Source organism: Panulirus ornatus, chromosome 1 (genome assembly GCF_036320965.1).
Source record: "Panulirus ornatus isolate Po-2019 chromosome 1, ASM3632096v1, whole genome shotgun sequence".
Classification (NCBI taxonomy): Eukaryota; Metazoa; Arthropoda; class Malacostraca; order Decapoda; family Palinuridae; genus Panulirus; species Panulirus ornatus.
In genome coordinates this window covers 91,901,683-91,913,404 of record NC_092224.1, presented here as the reverse complement: position 1 = coordinate 91,913,404, position 11,722 = coordinate 91,901,683, and positions in this window count along the sequence as shown.

Genomic DNA, 11,722 nt, shown 5'->3' with positions numbered 1-11,722 from the left:
CCCCTCCTGAACTACTTCCAACTCTTCAAGCATTTCCTTGACATATACCAGCACTTGGTCCTTCTACTCTTGTAATTGAAACCAGTCCAGGTTGAACCTAGGACTGAAAAAAGCCACTACTTGAACATCTCTCATTTCCATGTATGGAGCCAACCTTCTCTTCACAAAGTCCAACAGGACTTTAGCCAATTGTTCGCAGTATTGTAATTGGATGTTATGAGTGTGAGTGGATTTTCCAGTGAGTGTTTAAGTCCCTGTATCGGTGATACAGTAGCAGATATGGTCACCTTCCTTTTGCCCCTCCACAACTTCCATGGCCTCATGAAAAGGTTCGAGGACAATCACAAGCTCCTTTAAGGCAGAAATCCCCACTGGCATAATTGTCTTCCTCCTCTGCTCTCTTTGGGACACAAGATCAATTGCATTTATTCACCTCTGTAAAGTTCGTATCAAGTTTTGTTTTTGTTATTATCGGACCGGTATTTTTGTTTGGGTGTAGGGTCAAGGGATCAACAGGGTGGACTCAAATGGTTGATAATAAAAAAAGTACTGCTAAAACTGCTGCCAGTATTCTCTTTTGACCAGTACCACACTACCATTACCATGTTTAAAATTACCGCTTACCCACCTTTGCATGTACAAGGCTACCAGTTCCATTTTTCTCCGCTTCCACAATTACAATCAAGTTAATTACTTGATCACTTGATTACAATTAACTACACACATTTCATTTTCAATTTAAACTACAATTACAATATTTCTAATTAATGACATTCCAACTGAATTACAATTACTCCAACCCGGACTTATTACAACAGCTGCAGGATCTGACTACCCCCGCAGGGACAAGAAAGGTGCTGGAGGTGTTTGTGCCAAGGTTAAATGAGTTTGATGTGGCCAGTGTGATGATGAAACCGTTAGAAAAAGGGTTATATACTGGGTGCCGGAGGGTGTGTGTGTGTGTCTTCCCAAGTTTACGCTTAGGTTGCCAGAGGCAGAGGCTGGGTGTCGGTGGCCAATGTAGGTAAAACGGACATAGAACTCGGGCGGCAGTGGACACTTGCCAAGGTGTCATATGGACATGAAGTGAGATAAATGGATGTCAGCAACCGTACAGCGAGGGATAAAGGGGGTGATCCAAGTCAGGGGCAGGTGATAGATAAACCACTACATCGGTCTAGGAGTGTGTTGGTCGAGACTAAAGTGGAGTTGGGCTGTGCTACTAGGGGGGTGGTGGGGTCATGAGATACACCTCACGAGTGAAGTACCAGTTCGGTTACCGTATAGTCATATTCCTCCCGGTAACACGACCGAGGTGGAAGCACTCGTGAGGGGATTGTTGGAGGAAGGAGTGGCGGAGGAGAGTGTGAACCTCTGATGCTGCACCTGTAGCACTGGTGAGGAGGAAAGACGAAAGCATTGTGGGTGAATTACAGCATGTGGAATGAGATTAACTGTCAAGGATGCTTCCCCACTGCCGAGAATGCGAGACGCATTAGATGTTCTAGGCGGGAGCACGGTGCTCTTCCTCCACAGTGTGATCTGGCTGCTGGGTATCGCCATATTAAGGTGCGGGCAGAGGAATGTTCTAATACTGCCTTTGTGACGCCGTTGGGACATCATCGATATGCGAGATGCCCTGTGGGATTGACTGATAGCCCTGCCACATTTTCCAGAGGTTTATGGAGTATGTGTTCAGGGATCAGATTTCTGTCACTTTATTAGTTGTACATGGATGATTTGTTAGTCTTTTTGGTCAGGTACTGATGATCATATTGGATAGGCAGTAGATGCTGAAGTTAGTGAGGAAACATGGGTTGAAGGTGAAACCCTCCAAATGTCATATTTTGAAACTTCAGGTCAAATACCATGGGTTTGTAATATCAAAATAGGGAATCATTCTGCTTTGTGTGAAGGAGGTTCTTGGCAGGGTTGGCTGCTGCCCTGCATGCTCTGATGAGTGGACAGTCAAGAGCAGATGTGACCAGATACATGGGAATCGCAAAGGCTGAGGTTTTTTTTTTTTTAAACAGCTGAATGAGTGAATGACTCAGACACCCATACTAAAGACTATCCTCACCTTGAGTAACGTTAACCAATAGCAGAGCATAACGAGCTCGCCTCATCTCAAACAGAAAATCTAAAACAAAAAAGAAACCAAAAGAAAATATTTCTACAAAAGGAATATTGCAAGAATAATCTGGTAAATGTAAAACAATAAACACACAGGTCAATCTCCTCTCAAAAATTAAATGAAACTTTATTCAAATCCTGCGTGTTCGCTATCAACACAATTCCAGGTTACTTTTAAGTCACAACACAGGTCAGTGTGGCCAGACTAAGCTTACTTTACCAGTTACTTTAAAACTTCACACACTTATACCTTCTTTAACTGTCTCCGTCCATAAACTCTCTGCACAGTGAACCTTAACACTAGCGCTACTTTTAAGTCCTGCTCCAGCACAAACTCCACAACATATAAATCTGCCTTACCACCCTAGAGTGTAATTCAATTGTGTAACCTAGCCTGAGTACTTTGGTTCAAACCGACCCTTCCTCTTAATCGTCATCCTCCAGCTTAGCACCATATCCGCCCACTTGGTATAATCAATGCCACTCATCCACAGAACCGAGTAAATTTCGCCTGGCACATCCCCTCTCTCCATTGGGGATCGCTTGGGCCTCAATGTGGCCGTCCGTGACAACGTAGCAGGCCAGAACCTGCTGAGATAGGCTACCTTTAACAAGTCTTCTTTCCTTTCATCGCCACAAATCCTAATCCTTCCCAGGATCGGACCATAGGATCCATCAGTGAATATTTCTGTTGTTCCTGACGCATTCTGGGAATCTCTGTCTTGATTTCATCTTCGATTGTTTTTCTTTTTCTTATTGAACCGGTCCTCGTCGTGTGGCTGCACTGGTGGGGTTTGAGGCACTCCAGTTGATACGAGATTCAGTTCGAACGCTTTGCTAGATTCTTTCATTCTCTTGCTAAAGGACTGCCAGTCTTAATCGAGGGTCGAGATTCAGGTTCAATACATTTTCGAAGCAGTTGTGGTGGTTCTTCGTTCTCTGTATAGACAGACGATCGATAGGCCGTGTTGTGGATTGCTATTGGAACTTCCTTGGACTGAATCCAACCTTTCGAGGACTCGAGTGTTTCCTTGAGTGTTTACTGTTTGTTGGAAGGCAACCATGTTAGTCATGGATCGAATGATGTAGGTGAAATGACCGCTTCTTTGACGAGATGCAGTGGGTTCACCTTCAAGAAGGAGAAGGATGCCTGGTAATTAATTCTGAGGAGAGTGCAAAGCCACGAATTTAACAGGAGAAAACTAGTAACTTGGCTTATTGAGACACATTATCTGTCACAGTCTGAAGGCGTACTTATTAAGCTTCCCCGTTTGATACAGTCCAGACAATGTCCTTCATGTTAAGGGTAGAATAAGGGTTATACTGGAAAAAAAGAACTATAGTATACTGAGAATTTCTCTATAGGGGGCCCTTGTAGCTAGCTCCGATGTATTTAGGTAGGGTTATGCCGAAATTATGAACTTTCTGCTCGCAAGGAAGTCGTAGAGGACGATGGTTAATTTCCCCGAGAGAACTTGAGTGCAGCTTCTTTATGGTGCCACACTTCCTTTCAGTTGAATGAAATTGTCAAAACATCGCGTACCTCTGAGCAGTGGTGTACCTGGTGGCAGTCTCACAAGCCTGACTTGGGCGTATGTTGCTAATTTCGATTTTTGGAATAGAATCGACGGGTTTTCTCTTTCCAAGCACATAGCTGATTTTAAGTTGACCATTTTATCCAGGAATTTGCAGAAGCTGCTCATGGGGAGACTGATATAGTTTTCCTTGGTACTGTTTAACATGCCTGCCATATTTGAGACATGGATAACGACAGCTTCCCTTAGTGACGTGGGCAGTGTTTCCTCCTGGAATAGCGTTTTCCTGACAACAGGAAATCTGAGCAGCTGGCTGGTAACGGTGAGTTATCACCCGATACGGAATATCGTCACTTCTTTTTTTCTTTTTTTTTTTTAGAAAAGTTTTCAGGGAAAGCTTAAGGCAGAAACAAATTCCCTCCTGGTAAATCAAAGGTTGTACGAGGATTCTACAAATCCTCTGCCTTAGATAAAAGATAATTTTCCTTCTTATTCTGAATTAAAAGTGGAAAATCCGGCAGGGTAAGACGATCCTTATATGTCTGCCATGGGAAGCGCGAGAATGTTTGCAACATCTGATTCATGAGTGGTCAACGACCTGTTCATCATATTCAGAGCTGGACAGGAAACTGGCGCTGGTTTGCATGCCATCTCTCCCCATATCCGTGATAAACATGTCTCTGACTTGATGTACGACACATATATCAATGATGTACTTCTGGCTGCCTCTAATCCCCTCTAGGCCTAGACATGAATCCATATGTCACATCGCTGGGTCATTGTGCCAACCACCTTGATGCAGATTTCCCCCGACATTCTTGAGGCACTCATTTGAACACCAGGGTACCGGATCTCGAAAGTACCTTCTTAATTATCAATTCAGCTACAAGATTAATTATGGCTGTCAAGTGATTAACGGCTCTTTAGACTACTATATATTGGAGGTGCTCAGCAGACTCCAGCATTGGAGGCCTGAAAGAACTGTCATTAATTGCTATTTAAAGTCTAGGTCAGCGTCTGCTGAAGAAATGGACTGGTCAGTGTTGGTGTATATTCCATGGGCGGGGTAAGTACAGTCTTTGGAAGTAGTGTTTCCATTATTGACTTTGGGGGGCTGTTAAAATTCTCGAGGCAGGAAATGGGTGGTGATGGCTACTGAATTACGTTTCCCAAACTCCTTTACGTCTGATCACTAGAAGTTGTATGTTAGGCTGGTGAGTTTAGTCCTCACTACTTTCCTGGTGGTTGGAAAGGAGCCATGTGCTTTGCTACCCCCGTCTTCACGTATATAGATTTAAGAATGTGAAATGCTTTTATTGTCCTTCAAAAACGACCTTGTCACAGACTAACTAATAATGAAAATTAAAAAAGTAAAGAACATTATTTCTTCGATAGTTTAGCCCTTTTGTGGTTTTTAGATGTTAGGTTTAGCGCTTTTATGGTTTTTAGATGTTAAGTTTAGCGCATGTGATTCTTAAATGTTAAACTCACTGATGTTAATCACATTCTCATTAAAGTGAATGTATCTGTTGCACTAGTTCTGAATGGCAATGAATTCGTGATACTGGATTACAAAAAGGTTCAAAGCAATAAGCAGGATTGTGTTTGATGAAACAAAGTAACATGCTTTAGCCGGAGGAAAACAAATCAGTATCATAAACGTATTTATTTGTTTTGGAAAGGTGGTGAAATTGCATGATTGTTTCATCAGTCACTTGTCTAAATAACTCATTCAGTTACAGATATTCAGATAGTCATCTGTTTTATGTATATCAAAGAACTGGTAGGCAATATCATTTTAAATAGGTAAGGGGAGAGTTTAATACACTTTTATGAATACTCTTTTAAAACGAACAAATTTTAAGTTTCATCGGTAAATAATATTGAATATCTGTTAGAGTTTATGTCTTTGATGTAAGAATAATAATCGCTTATCAAAATTCAGCTATGATTATCTTTATTCAAGACAGAGTAGAAATCTCATAACGGTAATACATTACTGGAATATGTTTACATTTTCGACACCTTGAAGCAGTGGTAATCCGCTCAGCCTGAGACGTGTTGCGCTACACCGTCTTAAACCACAGGTGAATTATGTCTTTTAGCCTCATCTTAGTTCCCTATATTCAATCTAATGACAGTATGTTACAACTTCGTGCAAGTCCAGTCCACAGGCAGTAGATAAAATGTAAGGATTTTAGGTGGCATGTAAATTTTAAGAGGTAAAGTTATCGCCCAATCTAGACTGTGTCTATTTCAAGGCCAGAGACTTGCTTTGTTTTGACCATTTATCGCGATTTAGTCTTGAACTTAGTTGATAGATTTGCAGAGTGTGGTGTACATCCTAGCTATAAATAATGATGGCAATTTGTTCCTTGTTGGATGTATTGGATAGGTGCAATTGAGTTTGGCTTAAGGGACACTGTTATACGTCTAATAAAAAATGCATTCAAGGTTGGCCGCCCTTGAAAGCCAAATATTTTGTAGAGAATTAGTGTTAATATTTACATCATGGTGTATGTTTGAATTTTATGAATTTTTACACCTCGGAGTTGGATGGGGGTGTTGTATTTGATGATTTATATCACTTAAAAAAAATGTGACGTGCAATCGAAAGCTTATTGAGTTCTACATAGGTATTACGGTGAGTATTAAGTGATTTTGTTTTCAGTATGTTTATAGAGATTTCAGGTAATTGGGTAAGGGTGGCAGAACGTAATTCATAGTATGACATTTGAGGTTAAAGTTTGTTTAAGCTCTATATTGTTTTTAACTTTGGATAATGAGTGATTTGATTCTGCGGGGGTATTATTGTGGCCATTGAGGGTAGGGGATGCTGCCGTTATACTTAAGAGCTTAACGACTGGAAAACATATATTTAATATCTTGAGGAGGTATTCTACTTTTTTAATGTATCCAAGTCACCTCACCCTCTCGTGGTAACTTCATTACTATATCCTTAGACATAGGAACGAAGAGGGAAGTGTTGCCAAACACAGTCAAGGCAACAGTTTTAAACACAAACCAGTTCCTAAGGTGTACTGAAATTTTAGCCTTTTGGACAGTCTAGAGAACCCTACTGCCTATGGGAAACAGTTTACAAGAGTTGCCCTCTGCCAGTGGCCTGTTAAGGGCGAGGCACTAAAGGCTAAGAAGTAGCACTTGAGTCCACCAGTTATGTTGGGGGGTAAAGGGACACATGATTGAGGGTGAAGACTTTTCAGAGAAATTAAGAAGATTGTGGAGAAATTTAAAAGTGAAGGAAAGAAGGATATGCAATTGTGTTATTGCTTGGACTATGGGGGGTGGGGGGTGTTACAGAGCGTGGGTGGAGTGGATCAAAAATAGTTTGGGTGAGAAGAAAGACTTGCACTGTGATGTATGCTTGGGTATGTGTATATGTGCCTGTGAATATATGACTGTGGTAAGGATGAAATGAAGCATTTCTTGAGAAATTTGAATGACTGTAAATGGGTTTGAGAAGGAGGGTTAAGTGGATGTAATGGGTGATATGAATGCAAGGGTGGGATGTGACTGTATTGGATGAGTTAGTTGGGTAAATTAGGAGTGCCCGTATTAATAGAGAATGGAAGTTATCTGTTGAGAGGGGTTTATTCCTTGCAAACAGATTTTTTCAGCACAAGATGATCCACAGATATATGTGATGAGAAATTTTGGAAGAGAAAAACAAAAGGGGTTTGATTGACTATGTGGTTGTGGGTGAAAGGTTGTGTTGGATGCTAGAGTTGTAATAGGATTCTCAGGAGACTTACCATTTAGCAGTTCTTTCGGAGGGGAGAATCAGGGAGAAGTGGAGGTATGGCTGAAGGAAGAATGGAGAGGTAAAGCAAGAAGATGAGTTAGAAAGAATGCAAGGAGGAGAATGAAAGAAGGGTGACTGAAAGTTTAGATGAAGGGGCAGTAAATATTGGGATGCAGTCATGTTTGAATGAGGTGTTTAAAATGTTTAGAGAAAGACTTTTAAAGGTTGTAGAGTTAGTATTTAGATATAAGAATGAATGGAGAGATGCATGGTGTCCAGATAAAATTAGAACTGCTGTGGAAGAGAAGAAAAGGGCATATAGTAGATTGCTTGAAAGGAATGTACCAGTAGAAATTCAGCAGATGAAGAGGGAAGAGCATAAGATCTGTAAGTGGAATGTTAGAAGCTGATAGAGAAAAACAAAGAAAGAGCAGATGAATGTTTTTTATTACTTTAAATGAGAAGTTTGGGGAAGATAAGAAATTATATTAGAAGTTGAAAAGGAGAGAGGTAGATGTAAGAGTGGAAATGTATATATATATATGAGAAATAAGGAAGGAGAGTTGCTGAATCAAAAGGAGGAAGTGAAATGGAGGTGAAAAGTACTAGTAGTTTGAAGAAGTGATGAATGTGCCAGAAGGTGAGGCAGCAGTTGGTGCATTCATGGATATGAAGGATGGAAGGAAAAAGATACAAGTGCAGAGGCCTGTAGCAACAAGGGTGTTACAGAGGGCAGTTATGAGGTTGAAGGTAGGAAAGGTACTGGAGTGAATGGGATTACTGCAGGAATGTTGAATTATGGAGGAGAAAATGTGATAGGATGGATTCATTTGATATGTAATTTAGCATAGAAGGTTGTTCTTGAGGAATGAGTGAAAGCCATTATTGCTCTTTTATCTGCCTGGGACAAGGTGCCTAAGATGTATGTAGCAGTTATAGGGGAATAAGTCTGTTAAGTATGCCAAGAAAAGTGGATGCAAGAGTGTTGATTCTTAATGATGAAAGTGACTGAGTGCAGAATAAGTGACGAGCAAGGGAAATGTGGATCAGATTGTTGCATTAAGAATGACTCTGGAAAAGTATCTAGTGAAAGGTAAGAAGCTGTATATTGCTTTTATGGACCTGGAAAATGTGTGCGATAGAGTTGAGTGCAGTGCTTTGTGGGATTTGTTAAGGATATATGGGGTAGTGGGAACAACAGTTGGATGGTTTGAAAGCCTTCATCACAGCAAATGCATGTGTAAAAGTAGGTGGAAAGTTGAACAGAGGTTTTTGTGTACAAGTAGGTGTGAGGCAGGGCTGTGTTATTTCACCATAGCTTTTAACATATATATGGATGAAGTGATACGAGAGTTAGAAGCAAACTAAGGAAAGTGGATGCAGAGATGGAGTGTGGTGGTGAGGTATGGTGCCTAGTGACAAACCTATTTGGAAAAGATACTGTGTTGTTTGCCGAGTGGAGAGGAGTCACAGAAGGTCGTATGGATGTTTAATGGTGGGTAAGCATAGGCAATTGAAGTTAGATGCGAGTAAAAGTAATGGTGTTTGAAAAGGCACAGTGAAAGTATAGATTTTTCAAAGCCCTATAGAGTTAGAGAAGAAAGAGTACTAAACTGTGTTATAGACTGGTATTACTTTGGTAACCACTCCTCTCCTGAACTGTTTGTGTATGTTCTTGCCATCAAAGTATGTAGCAGTGACATGCATCTTGATGCTGCTTCTCATAGTTTCTGTGTAAAGACCAGCCAAATGTGAAGTGACTCATGTTGCCTTCTTCCCTTGAACAGCAGTATTGTGGAACTTTCCTATTTTGTTTTCCTGCTTTCTTAATAGTCAGGTCTGCAATGACCCGAGGAACTCTAGATAATTTTTTCTTTCTCTTTTTGTACGAGAAAGGACAGATAAGTGTTGACTCAGCAATCTCAGTCCACCCCAGAAATTGATACTGAAATTTGATAAAGCCTATGTATTACAAAAATGAACATGTGTACTGTGTTTGAGCAAGTTATGATTAGGGATGAAAACTTTTAGATATCATTTAGTCTTTGCTTTTACATCTGAGGCTTTGATAGATTGATTGCACAAAAACTTATAAAGGTAAGCAAACAGCAACAGACCACTGGGTCTTTTTGAAGGAGTTGTGTTGAAACCCAAAAAGCAAAGCAGTCATGATTTGATGAAAAATGCCTATAAATTTAATTTCTCTGGATGGACAATTAATGGTATTTAGGGACTTAAAACAAAGAATTTGATTATTTTTGAATGTGTTAATGTCAAGTAGCTACCTTGACCTGTAAATCTGTTAATAATCCTTTTAAGAAAAAGTACTTTGTCTTGTTTGAAGTAAGACTTTTGCTGACAAGTTTATATCCGTTACTGTGAGTGAAATCTGATGTAGCCATAGTTACCTAGATTAAGATTGTATCAGATCACCTCTTAATCTTCATTTTTTGAAGTTAAACAAGTGTAGGGCTTGAAATTTTCCATGGGACATATTTTCCAGTCTTAAAGTCATTTTGGTAGTTCATGGCTGTAATCACCACTGTCCTTTTCTCTGTTATGTAAATTTGTCTTCAGTGCTTTTTTTATACAGTGTTCTGTAGTGAAGCAAAAATAATTGTAGTGTGATGTATCTTGTAATTACAAGTTTCAGTGATTGACTGATATGATTGAGTAATATGTAAGCCCAGTATCTATATATCTATCTATTTATCCATGTGTCTCCCTTATTAAAATTTTCTGTAGTGTACAGACCAAAGTCTAATGTCAAAAAGATGATACAGTTTGTCTTGTGTTTCTCAAGCGTTGCTTTTGGTACATTTGGATTCCTTTGACATATCAGTGTTTGGATAAATCTCTGAACTTATAGTAAGCTTAGAAAAAATTATACTCAGCTTTGTCATCAGGCTTTGCTGTAGGATTCTGTATCTCTTTGGCCTGATTTTCTTATCTGTGGAAGGATTTATGGAATTTCATTGAATAGCTGGGTGTACTTGTAAGCTAAGAAACATATTTATATATTTGTGACAAAACTTTATTATAAAGAAGTTTTACTATAATACACTATCTCTGATGCCTGTGCCCTCTAGGAACTCTTATCAGGGGGGTGGCCACAGCAAAAGTCTCCACTTATTCCTGTCCTTACATGCCTTCTTTGCATAAACTGTTCCTTGCATTCTTCCCCCACTTCTCTCCTTCCAGCACTCTAACACTTTATTTCCTCTCATACCAACCCCTTTAATTGTACTAATATGCACTTTCCTTGTAAACTTCCCATCTTGCATTCCTTCCACATGTTCAAACCACCTCAAATTACTGTTTCACCCATACAACCACTCAACAATTCATTCGATTTGCATTCCCTGACATGCCAGATTTCTCATACACCCAGTCATTACTTTATTCATTCCATGTAGTCATATCAAATGCTCCTTTCATACAACTCATTTCCACAGCCTTGATTCTTGACCTCTGACTCATCCCATGTTCATGTTTTAGATGCATAGGTCAGAGTTGGGTGGGCTGTGTTGTCTTCTAATTCTTTCTTCACCTCTGCCATTCATTATTCTATTAAGGGACCCAATAAGTCTTCTACCTTTCCCTTAGCTCTATTTCCATATCACCACACTTACCCATTAGAGCTCCGAAGTACTTATATTCTCTCATATCTTCCAGACTTTCTTCCACCATATCTGTAACAGTTTAGAACAGTTTTTTTCCCTCACCCTCCAGGGCTTTGCAAGATTTTTACTTTAACTCTCCTTTCAATCACCATTACTTTACTTTTACTTGCATTTACCTTCCATAGAATGTACTTATACACATCAAAACACACTGACAACTGTTTGCAACTCCTCTTCATAATTAGCAAACAACAAAGTATGATCCACATATAGCTTTGTCACTAGCCACCATACCTCACCACTGCACTCCATCTCTACACCCCTTTTCCCTAATTTTATTTCCTCTGTCTTATCACTTCATCTATATATATGTGTGTGTGTTAAAAAGCCATGGTGACATCACACAGCCATGCCTCACACACACACATATACCGAAAATTTTGCTCAAATCTCCCTCCTCTGTCTTACACATGCATTTGCTCCTTTATAAAAGTCTCGCACACCATGCAACATTATCTTCCTACCCCATGTATCCTTAACACATTCCATAAAGCTTTCCATTTGACTCTGACATAGACTTTCTCCAGATCCATAAAAGCTGCATACAGCTTCTTACCTTTTGCTGGATACTTTTCCAGTCATTTTCACCTCAGAAGTCCAATCCATGC